The sequence below is a fragment of the Leptonychotes weddellii genome, chromosome 2, assembly GCF_054177405.1.
Source record: "Leptonychotes weddellii isolate Sample4059 chromosome 2, ASM5417740v2, whole genome shotgun sequence".
NCBI lineage: Eukaryota > Metazoa > Chordata > Mammalia > Carnivora > Phocidae > Leptonychotes > Leptonychotes weddellii.
Genome location: NC_138370.1, coordinates 150285313 through 150299904, shown reverse-complemented (window position 1 = coordinate 150299904; position 14592 = coordinate 150285313). Strand labels below are relative to the sequence as shown.

General features: G+C 46.8%; 1 protein-coding gene across 1 annotated transcript in view; it reads left to right on the top strand.

Moving 5' to 3' along the window:
• Positions 1-10717: 10717 nt before the first annotated feature.
• Positions 10718-14592, top strand: part of TBC1D1 (TBC1 domain family member 1) — a 219821-nt gene continuing 215946 nt past the window's right edge. The window contains exon 1 of the mRNA XM_081813168.1: positions 10718-11223. The gene's annotated coding sequence lies outside the window, so the exon portion shown is untranslated. The remainder of the gene's footprint in view (positions 11224-14592) is intronic.

Here is a 14592-nt window from a genome sequence, read left to right as displayed (position 1 = left end):
TTTTTTTAAAGAGCAAGAGAGGGAACACAAGCAGGGGGAGAGGGAGAGGGAGAAACAGGCTTCCCGCAGAGCAGGGAGCCCGATGTGGGGCTCTATCCCAGGACCCTGGGATCATGACCTGAGCTGAAGGCAGACACTTAACAACTGAGCCACCCAGGTACTCCTCTTCTTTCCTTTCTTCCTTCCCTCTTTCCTTCCATCTTCTCCTCTTTTCTTCCTTTCTGTTTTCATCAAATTCTAATTTAATATTCAGGAACAAGGCTGACTTGCTCCTATAGATGAGATAGCCCAAAATAAAGAGCAGAGATAAAACTTAGGCTTTTCCCATTATAAAATAATACACATTTATTGTAGATAATTAGAAACATATAAAAATATAATAGTTCAACAAAAAGAATCACATCCTTGTTCCCACCAGTAGAGTTGATATTAAAGAAGTAGCAAGTGCTTCTGACAAGCTGGGGTATCTTCCTAGGGGAGAATAAGTCTGTTCCAAAATAATGCTTTAGTAAGAACTCTTGAAAAGTCCAGTTGACAGGCAACGTTCTATCGAAATCCTTTTAGTTTGCCTGGTTCCCACGATGCAGCAGCTACTGTATCATAAAAACTCCACTACAGAGCTCCTGACACCAGTCTACCTTCTCTCTCTCTTTAAGATTTTATTTATTTATTTATTTATTTGAGAGAGAAAGAGGGCATGAGTGGGGGAGAGGGCAGAGGGAGAGGGATGAGCAGACTCTCCACTGAACAGAGAGCCTGATGCGGGGCTCCATCCCAGGGTCCTGAGATCATGACCTGAGCCGAAGGCAAACACTTAACGACTGAGCCCCCCAGGCGCCCCTCTAGCCTTCTCTTAAAGGAGTAGCAGAACAGGCCACATGGATAGGGACAGACTTGCATATGGCACTTAGAATTCCTCTCTCCTAACTGAGTCACTTCACTTCAATTTAGCCTCTGTCTTCTCATCTCTATTACAATTGTGTTCTCAGGGTGCCTGGCTGGCTTAGTCGGTGGAGTTCACGACTCTTGGTCTCAGGGTTGTGAATTTGAGCCCCACACTGAGTGTAGAGATTACTTAAAGATTTACAAATCTTAAAAAAAAAAAATGTGCTCGGGGCGCCTGGGTGGCTCAGTCGTTAAGAGTCTGCCTTCGGCTCTGGTCATGATCCCAGGGTCCTGGGATCGAGCCCCACATTGGGCTGCCTGCTCCGCGGGAAGCCTGCTTCTCCCTCTCCCACTCCCCCTGCTTGTGTTCCCTCTCTCACTGTGTCTCTCTCTGTCAAATAAATAAAATCTTTAAAAAAAAAAAAATGTGCTCTCAAAGATGAGGGTCTTCTCATTGTCCGATTTCCCCAGCCCACAATTGACTTCTCAGGACCTCTTAACCTGAGATCAAAGATTCTCCGGTGGCTCTATGCATAGAATCCAGAGATTTTTTAGAAAGTTACTTCTAGCAGTTCTAATCAAAATTTAGATTTTCCTTCAATTATAAATGCAGTCAACACAACCACAAAAGTTGATCAGTTCTCATGAATTTGTCATCAGTAGAAGTCACAGATTTTCACGTCACATTTCTGTTGTCACAGGTATCTCAGAATATCATATATACTTATCACGACCTCAGATCATGGTTGTTATTAGAACTATGGCCAGATCTTGTTACTTCATGTTATTAACGAAGCATCTATTAACCCTTATGGGATATGTGGTTTGCAAATGTTTTCTCCCATGCCTTTTCATTTTGTTGCTGGTTCCCTTTGCTGTTCAGAAGCTTTTGAGTTTGATGAAGTCGTTTTTACATTCTAAGTGATTGGGAAAAAAAATTTAAAAATAAAACTATTTCATGACATGCCAAAATTTGTGAAAGTCACGTTTCAGCACCCATCGTCACTAAAACACAGCTGTACTCGTTTGTGTATGTGCTGTTTATGGTGACTTTTGCACTATAGTGACAGAACTCAAAGTCGAAACAGAGACCGAATGGCCTGCAAAGGCTGAAATATTTACTAAATGGGCCAAAGTTTGTTGATCCTGAATTAGAAGTGCGTTAACAGTGTTGAGGGCAGGGACAATGTCTCATCTGTCTTTCCATCACTTCCGTGCCTAGCTCAAGCCCATAGAGAGAATTGCTGATCAACAAAGCTCTACTGATCCAAAGATTCTACTAAGCCACTTGTAGTACATACCTGCCAGTTTAGGAAGCTGGGTATTTTAAATCTTAATTTTTTCTTCATCTTTTCATCTTTTTTTTTAAAGATTTTATTTTATTTATTTGAGAAAGAGAGAGTGAGAGAGAGCACAAGAGGGGGTAGGGTCAGACAGAGAAGCAGACTCCCTGCTGAGCAGGGAGCCCGATGTGGAACTCGAATCCAGGACCCTGGGATCATGACCTGAGCCGAAGGCAGATGCTTAACCAACTGAGCCACCCAGGCGCCCCTTAATCTTTTCATCTTAATTTTTCTCTAAGCTTCAAATTCAAAGACTCATGTTCCTTCCCCTTGAATAATAGAACTTCAGCTTACGTTTTATATTTAGCAACAGGAAAATGAGAAGAGGGCCGAATGTCTCTAGCTCAGCTTTACTGTTAAAGGAAATTACTAAGTAATGAAGCGAGCTCTCACTCTATGCTGTTGCACAATGTGAATTATTATGCAATAGAAATAGTGACCAAAAGGAGACTACCCTGCAGCCCATTTCTTCAATATGTGCTGATCAGGGAAACTTGATTCTGTTCAGTGGATGCTCCCTCAAGCTAAAGGGCCAGAGCAGCCTCGTGGAAGCACAGCCCTCCCTCAGAACACCTTGCAACAAGGAAGGTTATTCTGAAAGCCAAGAAAATAACCAGACTCTCCTGATGTCTCCTTAAAAACAAAAGCAAAAACAAAACCTCTGCGTGATACCATCCTCAAAAACAGTAGTTTTAAAAGGTGGTAATACAGTATAGAGGAAAAGAATTAGGCTTGGAGGGAGAATATTTAGGTTAAAATTCCAACCCCTTCCCCTCCCCCCCCCAAGTTTTCTGCCAATAAGGGAAAGGTAGAAAATAACACCCCGGAGTGCTACTGAGAGGATTAAGTAAAATGAGACATGTCAATTACAAAGCACTGTAAACTTGCAGATAACATTCAGGGTGGTGATGAATGAGAGCATTTGGTGCAATGTGGAGCTGGGATGCTAAGCAGGTGCAGGTTGATTTGTTCTTTGCTTTGTATAAGCCCCTCCTTCCTTCCTTCCTTCCTTCCTGTCTGCCCCATCCAAGAAATGATTGAAGGTGTCTTTTTTTTTTTCCTACATTCATAAAACCCTTGGGATTTTAAAAAAAGTTTTTTTTATTTGAGAAAGTGAGAGAGAGCATGACGGGGGTGGTGGGTGGGGGAGGGACAGAGGGAGAAGAAGAAGCAGGCTCCCCACTGAGCAGGGAGCCCAATGCAGGGACTCAATCCTAGGACCCCGGGATCATGACCTGAGCTGAAGGCAGATGTTTAACCGACTGAGCCACCCAGGCACCCCAAACCCTTGGGATTTTTATTTATTTTTTAAGTAATCTCTACACTCAATGTGGGGCTGGAACTCATGACCCTGAAATCAAGAGTCGCATGCTCTATCGACTGAGCCAGCCAGGCGCCCCTTAAAGGCGTCTTCAATGCATACAAGGCAACAAAAAAAACTTTAAAACAAGTGAACAAGAAAATAGGACTAAAGGACGAGAAAATAGGTGAGGCTGAATGAAGCTAGGAGTAAGGGAGAAAACCAGTGTTTCTCAGACTTTGGACTTTCTGAACCAGTAAAATTTTCCAAAACACTAGGAAATGACAGAAGTGAGCCAGCATATTCTTTTTGCCAGGTAAAGGCATTCACAAACAAAAATAAAATAAGCCGACAAGACTCCTACCACTCTCACCATCATTTCATAAAAGAAAGACTCTTTTGTTAATACCTACAAAGTGGGAATAACATGATTCCAGAATACAAGATAGTCTAATTCAGTTTTGTGAGATTATACCTTACATTGTTATTTATATTTTTGTCTTGGATTGATGAAAACACACAAGCTGGCAAAGGCTTAGAAAGGGCATCTGTGAATCAATAACTTCATATACAAAATGACCTCGATACTTGTCAAGAAATGGATCCTAATTCCCACCCATGAACCCATTAGTTAGTGCAAGGAAGAAGATAAATCCACTTGCCAAAGAAAAGTTATTCCTTGTAGAACCCTAAAAGAATTGTTTTCTCCTTAAAAGGACATTGTGTTATGTATTAAACAGTATCCCAGACTGAATAGGGCATTTTTATAAAATATATTCCCTTGATATGGGCAAATAGGATAATGTCAAAATGCAATTCAATAAAAGGAATTTTTTTTAGATACAGTCCAGGCAAACTGCTCTTCACTTGGGTTGACCTGATACAGAAACTGATTTTAGGGGATCCAGATTCTAGAGGGCCAATCAGACTGTATATCTTTCAGACAGTTCTCCAAAATGGTATTTTTCTTAGCCACACTTGAAACAAAGTGTGGATGAATTCTCAGTAGTTCCATGATTTTACAACCCTTTTATAGGCTATCTGGAAATCAGGTCCTATGTTGATTGTGAAACAACCATTCAGCTCACCTGAAGGGGAGGACTGAACTCAGGACAGTTGAAAAACTGGATGAGAGCACAAAGGGGTAAATAGAGAGAAACCTCGAAAAGTTTCTGATCTAAGGGAAGTACTATATAGACAATCAATGAACTCACAAATGTCATGTGTTACAAATTATATTCATTCATTCATTCACTCAGCACCTATTTATTGAATGTCCACTACATGCTAGGTTCTATTGTATACACTGGAGATACAGCAGGCAGCAGTGAGCAAAGCAGAAAAAATTCTCTGCCCTCATGGGGTTTGGTGGTGGGAGAGCGAACCATGACAAGATACACAAGTAACAACAACAAAAAAAGATATACTAGTAACAGAGAGCAATAAAAGCTGTGGAGAAATATAGATCAGGAAAAGGGGATAAGAAGCGTGTGGAGGGGCGTGTAGCCGTGGTTTCCATTTTCAAAAAGTTGGCGAGAGAAGGCCTCATGGAGAAGATAATATTTTAAACAATGACTTAAGAAGGTAAATTAAGTAGGGCTAATGTGGATATCTGAAGAAAGAGCACCCGTGGCAGAGAGAATAGAGTCAAAGGCCCTGGGGCAAGTGTATGCCTGGAAGGAAGAGCAAGTCTGTGTGCAGTGTGACCCCAGACTGGTAGCAGGCAATGAAGAACAGAGGTAGTGGTGTGGGGGTGGGAAAGGGGGAAGGTCCCATAGGGCTTTACAACCATTACAATGACTGACTTTTACTCTGGGATATCTGGGAAGCCATGTTCTAAGTTCTAAGTAGAGCAGTGATATTGCTCAACTAATATTTCAGCACATTCACTTGGTTGCTGTATTAAACATAGACTGCAGGGTGGGGAGGACAAAAGCAGGGAAGCCAGTTAGCCGGCGATTGCATTTTTTTTTTTTTTTTTTCTACGTGAGATTACACCTTATGTACCAGCAAAGTCATAATAGCCTTTGGGATTAAATGAAGTGGGAATCTTGCAGTGTTGGAAGCTTGGTCATTTTGCCCATTCGGGTCTGGGTAAAATCCCCGAGATCAAGAACTCTTAGAATTTATACAAAGAAATTCTCACTGACTTTAAATAAATTCGGGTGCCATAACAAAAGGTGACATGCTATCTAACACTTGCTTAGCCTGGTGCTTGATGCCCAAACCCACAAAACCAGCTCAGGTGGGCCGTGGGAACCCCAAGTAAAGGCTGGATACTGTCAGAGGGCTGCATGGAACCGTTGCTTGAGTAGAGAGAGCAATGATTTAACAAACAGGAGAGGAAGCTGAAAAGGGAAATGGAACCAGTGCCCAGAGTTTTATCTGCTTTGTCCATAAAAGGAAATCAGACACTTCATAGAAGCTTACTCTATACAGTTCACTTGTTCTCACTGCACATAGATTTATGTTGTCTCATCCATGGTAAGCATGAGTCTCCCATGCAGTGCAATTTTTGTTTATTTAAACTCTGAAATTCCAAGATCCACATTGGTTATCTGCTCATTTTATTTTATTTTTTTACTGTACTATGTTTTATCATTCTTGTGCCTTTCAGAAAGTAATCTCAAGGCCCTAGTACTGTAGGCTAAACAATGTAATGTATTCTCTCATTTGATTTCAATCCATTTCCTTATCAATGAGGAATATTTCTTTTTTTTTTTTAAGATTTGTTCACTTATTGAGAGAAAGAGAGTGCACATGAGTGCACAGGGGGCAGGGGCAAGGAGAGAGGGAGAGAGAGAACCCCAAGCAGACCCTCCACTGAGTGTGGAGCCTGATGTGGGGCTCGATCTAAGGACCCTGAGATCAGGACCTGAGCCAAAACTGAGAGTCGATGCTTAACCCCCTAAGCCACCCAGAATGCCCCCAAGGAGGAATATTCCTTAAAGCTAATGACTTAACGTGCGGCTTACGCGCTACCAGTCATGCTTTCGGTTGGCAGGACTGGGGAGTCACCCAGCATTGTCCTGTTTCTGCAGTGCTGTCTTTTTCCATGCTTCCATGCTGCTTCTCCATCTCGCTCCCTCTCCCACTGAGCTTAGGCTTGCCTCAGAAACCTTCTCCACCTCGGGCTCCAGAAATTCACTCCCAATCCATGGGAGCAAGCATCCCCAGTGAACCACCTTATTGTCTCAGGGTTCTATCCTGTGTAATCTTAATTTCTTGCCTTTTTGATGCCAATTTTGGAAACAGGCCCACTAGTTAAGAACGCTTACCTTATTATGCGTATTTGGAAATTAGGTGAAAACTTATCGTAGCAATAAGAGTTTGGGTTCCAAACAACTATGAACATTTAAACAACTGACAGATTTAATAATAATGAGTAATTTTATGAAAGGTCTCTCTTCTACATTAACCAAAGACTTTTCATTCTAGATTTATATGTGGTTCCCTTAGCCTTTTAAAAGTAAAGTGGCCTCTGTTGTTTCTTTCAGTCCCTGAGCTTCCCAGTTGATTTAATGGCAGCAATGGCTCACAATTTTCTAGAGCCCCATGGCCATCTTTAAGTTGATATTAATGCTCCTGACCTTTGACAATGTACAATTAAATATGCTGCAAAGGACTTAGTTAGGAAAGAATCTATAAGGGATGCCTCCAAAAGAATGATTCATGGCAGGATTTCAGGAGGAGCTGGGGGTGCAGAGGTTGTCCACACAAGGAGGTGGCGGCAGCCATGACTGTTGATGCCTTCCCATCCGGGGCTTTCACTCACTGAGCCAAAAGCTCAGTAAATGCCCCATGTGGGGAAGAGCTCTATGCTCCTTGTGTTCCTGGGAGTCACATTAATCAAGAGAATCAAGGGTCTGAGGCAGAGTCACAGCAGTGTTTAGCCCCACTCCCTACTCAGTTTTGTTATTGGTGACTTAGAGAACTATGCACAGAATACCTTCCTGGGCAGCCAGGGAGCTCTCCACAGCCATCACCAAGGCCCTGCTGCCCCGCCTCACACAGTGGTATACCTGCACAACAGGGGCAAGGAGCGACTTTCCTCCGAGAGCAATGGCACTTGGCAGATACCGGCTGGATGGTTAGCTCTTAACCTGTCCACTCTACCATGGGACAACATGGATGTCCCTTCCTGGTTTGCCAGTCTTCAACCTGCTCTCCCAGGTATCACCATTGGTTCCAAAGCCCCCTCAACAATGAGCGCAAAAGAGATTGATGACAGGCTATCCCCTACTCTCTGAGACAAAGCTTTATGGCAAAAAGGTTTGGAAATCTTTATCACATCTTATAAAGGAAGTTCTGTATCCAGGAAGCTAAGAGTATTGTAAAATCCCTTATTATCATTCCAAGGGCACCAACTGGCCCTGGAAATTGGAAAAGTAATGCAGAAATCACAGCTTCTCACAAGGCCATGGCCCTTCTCTAACCCAGGGTGGGGTTAGGGCAAAAGGTCATTTCCCACTAGGTTGTAACTCTGAGCTGCAACTTGCAAGATTTTAGCAGTGGGGTGGGGGAGAAGGAAGGTTTCCCTCTCCACACCACAATAATGTGAGGGACTCTGGGTCTAGGCCTATCTCTGTTCCCCGCGCCTTTCACTTTCTATCTTGGTGACCTGATGAGCACTCCATCTGGCTTCCTGCCTGTGCTAAGTTTTCCTGCACTCTGGAACTGGAGGTGTGGATGGAGTAGGGGTGGAGGGGGTTAGTGAGGAAGAGAAAAGGGAGTGGAGTGGCAGGTGGGAGGGGGTTTGAGCCAGGATCTGCATGCAGTGCCCAGCCTTGGCTCAACCCCATCTTCCAAGGGCAGTGGCCGGCAGGCAGGGTTTTTAGGTCATAGTTTCAACCATCATCTGGCAGAATATGTGTGAAAGGCAGTTTGGGGGTGTCCGTGGAATGGATGATGATGTACCTGTCTTGACATCTTAGCTCTCTGAAGGTAGGTGTGTTCAGAAGGCTGCTGCAGAGAGGGAATGAGAACTGTTCGGGAGAACTGGAGATAAAGATGTGAAATAATCATGGTGTGATCCAAGAGACAGCGATATGGCTTAAATGGTTTACCTGGTCTTATAACCTAATGAAGAACAATTTCCATAACCCAGCATATGTTCTAACCATTAGAGTATTTATGTCTGCATATATTTTTCCCTCTCTTAAAAAAAATTCAAGGCTAAGTACACAAATAATTATGCTATAACAAAGAATGAGCTGAGCGCTACAAGAGAGGTATACAGTGGCCGGAGAGAAAGTATGTTACAAGCAGCTCTGGATCGTGGGGGTCCCAGCACCTACTAGCGCGTGGCCTCAAAGAGGCATTAACCTCTTATTTTCCTCATTAGTCAAGCAGGATTTAATAATCTCCGTATAGGATTAGAGACAATATATGTCAAGTACCTACCATAGTGCCCCAAATAGACTGGCTCCTCTACGAATAACAGCTACCACTTTTTTTTTTAATTGTATTTATTTATTTGAGAGAGAGAGAGAGCCCTTGAGAGAGAGACAGCATGAGCAGGGTGAGGGGCAGAGGGAGAGGGAGAAGCTGACTCCTGGCTGAGCAGGGAGCCGGATAGGGGACTCGATCCCAGAACTCCAGGATCATAATCTGAGCTGAAGGCAGATGCTTAACAGACTGAGCCACCCAGGCGCCCCAGAATAGCTACCACTTATATGAGTGTTTTAAATCAAACTGTGGATAAAACTTTTGTGTCCCACTGAAATACACCTTCCCTGGATGGGAGCATCCCATAGGGCAGGTCTAGTCAAAAAGGCTTCGAAGAGCTTCAATCAACTTTTAAGAACACACCGTTAGGATTGGGGGCGAGGGGAGAACCTCGGATTTCTATCTGCCTCCTGAGCCACGGTAATGATAGCAGCTGCTAGTAGTTGGGGTCTGCATTCGCGCCAGCGAGCTAAGCACTATACACGCACTTTCCCATTTTATCCTCCCACTGGGCCTCCAAAGCACGTATCCGTCCCATTTTACAGGGAAGAGAATGGAGGAGAATCGAGGTCTAGCAGCTTGCCCAAGCCAACCCGGTGGTGGAGTTGGGAATTGGGTTTAAGTCCGACTCTGCTGCCCAAACTCTCAGCCACTTCCCCGAAGTCAGCTTCCAGTTCCACTGAGCAAAAAAAAAAACCCTGCAAGAGGCCGCCTGGCTCCTCCACCGCCGCCTCCTTCTGCGGCTGCCTCCTCCCCAGCTCCCCGCGCCCCACTCTCTCTCCTCCCTGCTCTCCCTTCCCTGCTCACTCGTCTCCGGAGTTGGTGCTCCGTCCCTTACTTGCCTCAGATCCCCTTCGCTCCCACCCCATCCCTCCCCCCGGGAGTGAAACTGCCCCAATTTACCTGCTGGGGCAGGAGTGTGGCAGGTTGGCCGGTTTCCTGCACCCGGCCACCCCCTCAGCCTGGGAGCCAGCTCTCGCCGCCGGCTTCCGTCTCCCGGGGCTCTCTTCACACCCCAAGGCAGCCGGGAACTTCCCCGAACCCCACTCTAGGGTAGGCGCAGCTAGGGTAGGAGAGGTGAGGCGAGGGGGGTGTGTGCGCGGTGTGAGTGTGAGTGTGCGCGTGCGCGCGCTGGACCCGCGGGAGGGAAGAGGCGCCGGGCTGAGCGGCTGCGTCACTCGCGCGGTTCACAAATCGGGCTGACTGGGGTTTCATGGCGGGGGCGACACTTCAGCCTTGGCTGTTTGAGCCCCTGCCTTGCCTGCCAGCGCCCCACAGAATGACCCTGCCTCAGTTCCCTCCTTGCCTTTGTGTCCAACCCTGGGACAGGACGAGGGGGCGATGGAGGGGAGGGCCAGGTGGCGAGGTCGCCTTCCCGCGTTTTCACTTTGTCCATTTCGCGAGGTGAAAGCGAGGGTGCAGATGAGGCGACACTGCCGCGGGGGAGCGAAGGGCGGGCGGGCGGTGCCACCTGCTGAGAGCACCGCGGGACGAGAGCGTTGGGCAGCGCCACCTGCTATAAATAGGCTGCCCGGGACAGGGCGTGCGACCGCACATCCCGCCGCGAGGGCCTTCATCACGCGCGGGGCCCCGAGTCCTCGGAGCCCAGGCGGACGGCGGGCCAGGACCCTGCGCGGGGGCTGGCTGGGGCGGCGCCAGGACACCCCATCGGTCCCCGCCCCCCCGCCCCCCGCCGCCGGGCCGGGCGCGCGGAGGATGGGCCGTCCGGCAGGGGAGAGGCAGGGAGAGGAGGGAGGCCGCGGCGGACCTGCACTGCAGCAGCTGTTACCCGCCAGTGACTCGCCTGTCCCGGCCGTGCCGCTCGGGCAGAGTCACAGGGCGCAGAGGGGAGGGAGGGAGCACCGCGTCCCCCTCTTAGGTCCCTGGGGACCGAGTTGGGCGATCCCGGCTTCTGCCCTCCCCTCGACTCCCCCCGCGCTCGCCCAGCCGGGGAGGAGGAAACGCGAGCCGCGCGCAGACACCTCCTCCTCTTTCGCCGCCGCCGCAGCCTCCGCGCCACCGTGCCTGTTGCTGCCGCCGCCGCGGAACCCGCCGTGTCCTCAGCCGGGCGTAGAAGAGGCGGGAGCCGAGCGGAGGGGATCCCTCCCGGCCCCCCTCCACGCCCCGCGGAAGAGCGCAGCCAGCCCCGCACGATGGGCGCCCTGCCCGCCCAGGCCGTCCCCGCGCCGCCCCCGAGCACCTGCGCGCCCCGGCCGGGCCCTGGGCTCTGAGCGCGCCGCGGTACAGGTAGGTGCTCTCCGGGGCTTTCACGCCTCCGGCGGCATCCCGGCCGCCACCCCGCACCAAGCACACCCCTGTGCTCCCGGGCCCGCGAAGCTGGAATCCGGCAGCCCAAGGGCGTTCGTGCTGTGCTCGCCGCGCGGGGGGCTTCCGGGGTGGGCGGGTGGGGTTCATTGCCACCTCGTTGCCCCCCTACTTGAACGAAAGTGAAACCTTCAAGTTCATGACCGCGCAGGAGCTCCGACAGGCACCCTCCTCCAGCCCCCCTTCACCCCTCCTCGCTCGGCATCTACCCCCTCCCGCCAAGTATCTCTGGGGGCTGCTGTGTTTGTAGGGCGACCGGATTGGGGGGGGGGGAGGGTGGTCATAGTGACCCCTTGCCATCCTTTAGAAGTTCACGGTACTTTGCAGTAGTGACTTGGGCAGCTCCAGCAGAGCGCACAACATTTCTTTCTATGGGCACATCCTGTTACCAGTCATTTTGAAACCCTGCTTAATTGTTTCTAGCAGCTTCCTGATCGTTCTGTGATTAGGAGACCCCTTAAACTTCGCCACACACTGTTGTTGTTGTGTTTAAGAGACTGTTTTCTTTGAAATCCACCTAGAGGTGGCTTTACCTGTTATTTTGTTTAAAATAGATTATTCTCTGAAAATTGCTTAAAAAGGAAAAGAAATTGAAAGTGATGATTGTTCCTCCCACCAAACAGTTTAATTTTCAGAGTGTCTTACATTAATGGATAGGTATAGATCTCTCATTCTTCCTTTTAGATAATTGGATGATTTCATTTATTAATATAATCAGACTTTGAAAGAGCATTTTTAAATGACCTGGTTTAAATGGGTCACACCCAAGAAATTCCGCTCTCTTTACAAGGCCAAACTTCAAAACTTCTCACACTGTACTTAAGCAGAACTACAGAGGCCTTGGTAGAGACCCCTTCTTTTGGAAAAGAGAAATTCATTCTCTGCCTAGATTTGAAGGGATTGATAAGAGTTGGAGCATAGCCACGTCTGGGTTTTGGGGTGTGTTGGGAGCCTGCTCTGTGTGGGAAGGGCTGGGGTGGAAGACTGAATGGGGGAGTTATTGCAAGAGGCTGGGGATTCACCTTGCTAAATGACTCTCCCGTGTTTCTGAGCACTTCATGTTCTAGTACTCTCTTGGGTTAGGGACCCCTGAAGCAGCTAGAGTTCAGATGGCTTCTCTTGCTTGGGGGGCAGTGTTCCTCACGATCAGCTCCTTCCTGAGAATCCTGAAGACTGTCTAAAGGAATAAGGACATTGCATGAAAAAGTATAAAAGAGGATTGTATAAAAGAGGATTGACTGCTTTTGTAAACAGGCGTTTTAGAACTGTTTGAAATGGAATGCTTATCACGGTCTTGAATCTCCCTGCTTCTTTTTTTTTTTTCTACCAAGTTATAGGGAAATCAGACCATAAAAAGGGCTTTCTCCTTAGTTTTATCCGTAAGTAACCATTGACATAATATGAGCTACGGGACAGTGGACACAGCTGTGAATTACCCGGTGCCGTGTGAAATGTTTAGGGGATACTTTCTGAAGTGAATGCAAGAGGAATATCCTGAGACTATTAACTGAATGCAAGGAGATGTAAAAGGGACTAAGTGTGGCTCAAAGCAGTAAATAAAATTATCATATGTGAAAATAAATGTTTTTATGTTGATTTGTCCAGCCATTTGCAAACCAGCAAAATAGGGGGAAAATTCATCGGTGTAGTTGTAAATTATTGACATCAAATTTAAGTTTTGCAAATGTCTACCATAGTCTACCACTATCTTTCCTACTGGGGGGTCTGGGGATTTCCCTTTTCACTATGATAGCATTTCTGGTTGAGTGCTGTTGTATCAGTATTGGGATGACTTCTCCCCCATTGATTGTTGTAGGAAGTACCAGAGGGTATGAGGAGGAAGTGAGTGACTCTGAGGAAATGCAGCTTGCCTCTTCTTCCTCATTATCCAGCTGTTGACAGGCTTTGCCCTCCATTTCCGGAGAAGGCAGCCTCCACCAGAGAGGCTGCATCACAATCAAATAGACTACTGTGCAGAGCCAGGTGTGGGTGGGCGGCTCCTTTCTGCCAGATCTTCTGGGATCTTCTGGGACAGACCACGGTACCAGCAGGGAGTGGCGCTTACCTGTTCCCCATTCACACCCAGCATGTTCCATCATTATGGTGCCTGGAGTAGGGATGCCTGCTTGAGAGGATTCTTCTGTCTTTGAAAAGGCTTTTAATTTTATCTTGTCAAAATGACAACTCCCTCAGGCCCCTTTTCCACTCTTCGTGGCATTTCTCTGAAGATCCCCAGCCTCGGCTCCTTACATTCCCCAGATGACCTAAGTCTGCTTATGTGTTGGGGTAGCTTGCTTTGCCCTCCCCCCCGGCCCACCCCTCTTCTGCTGGGCTGTGCTTCTTAAGTATGATGGCCACAAGCGTCCCAATATATGATATGTTTTTCAGCCCTCTTCTTTTCTTGGCCATTAAAACTTGGAGGATCAGAGTCTGTGTGGTAAAGTGACTGATTCCACTCAGCAGACAGGCAGCGTTGGGTTCGAAGCCCCCTGGTGATGGCAGAGGATGTGGGTTTTCAGTGCAGAACCCCTTACAGTACCTTACGGATTGCCTTAGCTGACTTTTATCTTCATTTCTTCCTTTCCAACCCCACATCCCAAGAAAAAGGTTTTTTAACCAGATTCTTCACAGAAGACATGATGGTTTCCATTCTCACAATTTTTAACATTTTCAAGCTGAGATTTCCATTGGGTGGGTTGTTAGATTTAAGGGCAATGTGTCCCTTTTCAGGTTTTCGAATGTTTAGAAAAGGATTCATCATATTTGGGCCGTATGAATAATCTTGACACTTGGGTTTCAGTAAAGCTGTGCAGAATGTAGGAAATATGTTTTAGCGCCAACAAAGAGGTGTTTAATTTTTGAGTATGCCTGTGTTCTTTGTGACAGGCAGCAGTGTTTTTCTCTTAAAAAGAGAGTGTACATATTTTACTACACATTAATTACGATCAGTAAATCTAAGTTTCCAAAGTAGGTAAATACTTAGGAGTTTGTTGTCAAACTTAATGCATTTATACATGTAAAGTTCTTAGAACAGTGTCTGTTACATAGTGAGCACTCAGTAAATATTACTTATTGCTATTATTATTTTTATTTGTTTATTTTGTACTTCTAAGGTATAATTTTGACATTAGATTTCGATTAATGAGACCAAGCAAAGTTTAGATAGAAAAACCACCCAGCTAATTCACTAGAAAGATATTTTAGTTATTTCCTTCTAGAGATGTTTCTGTCACAAAGAATAGAAATTTGGGCATAAGACAAATCCTGCCTACACCATTAGCCAGGGGACCC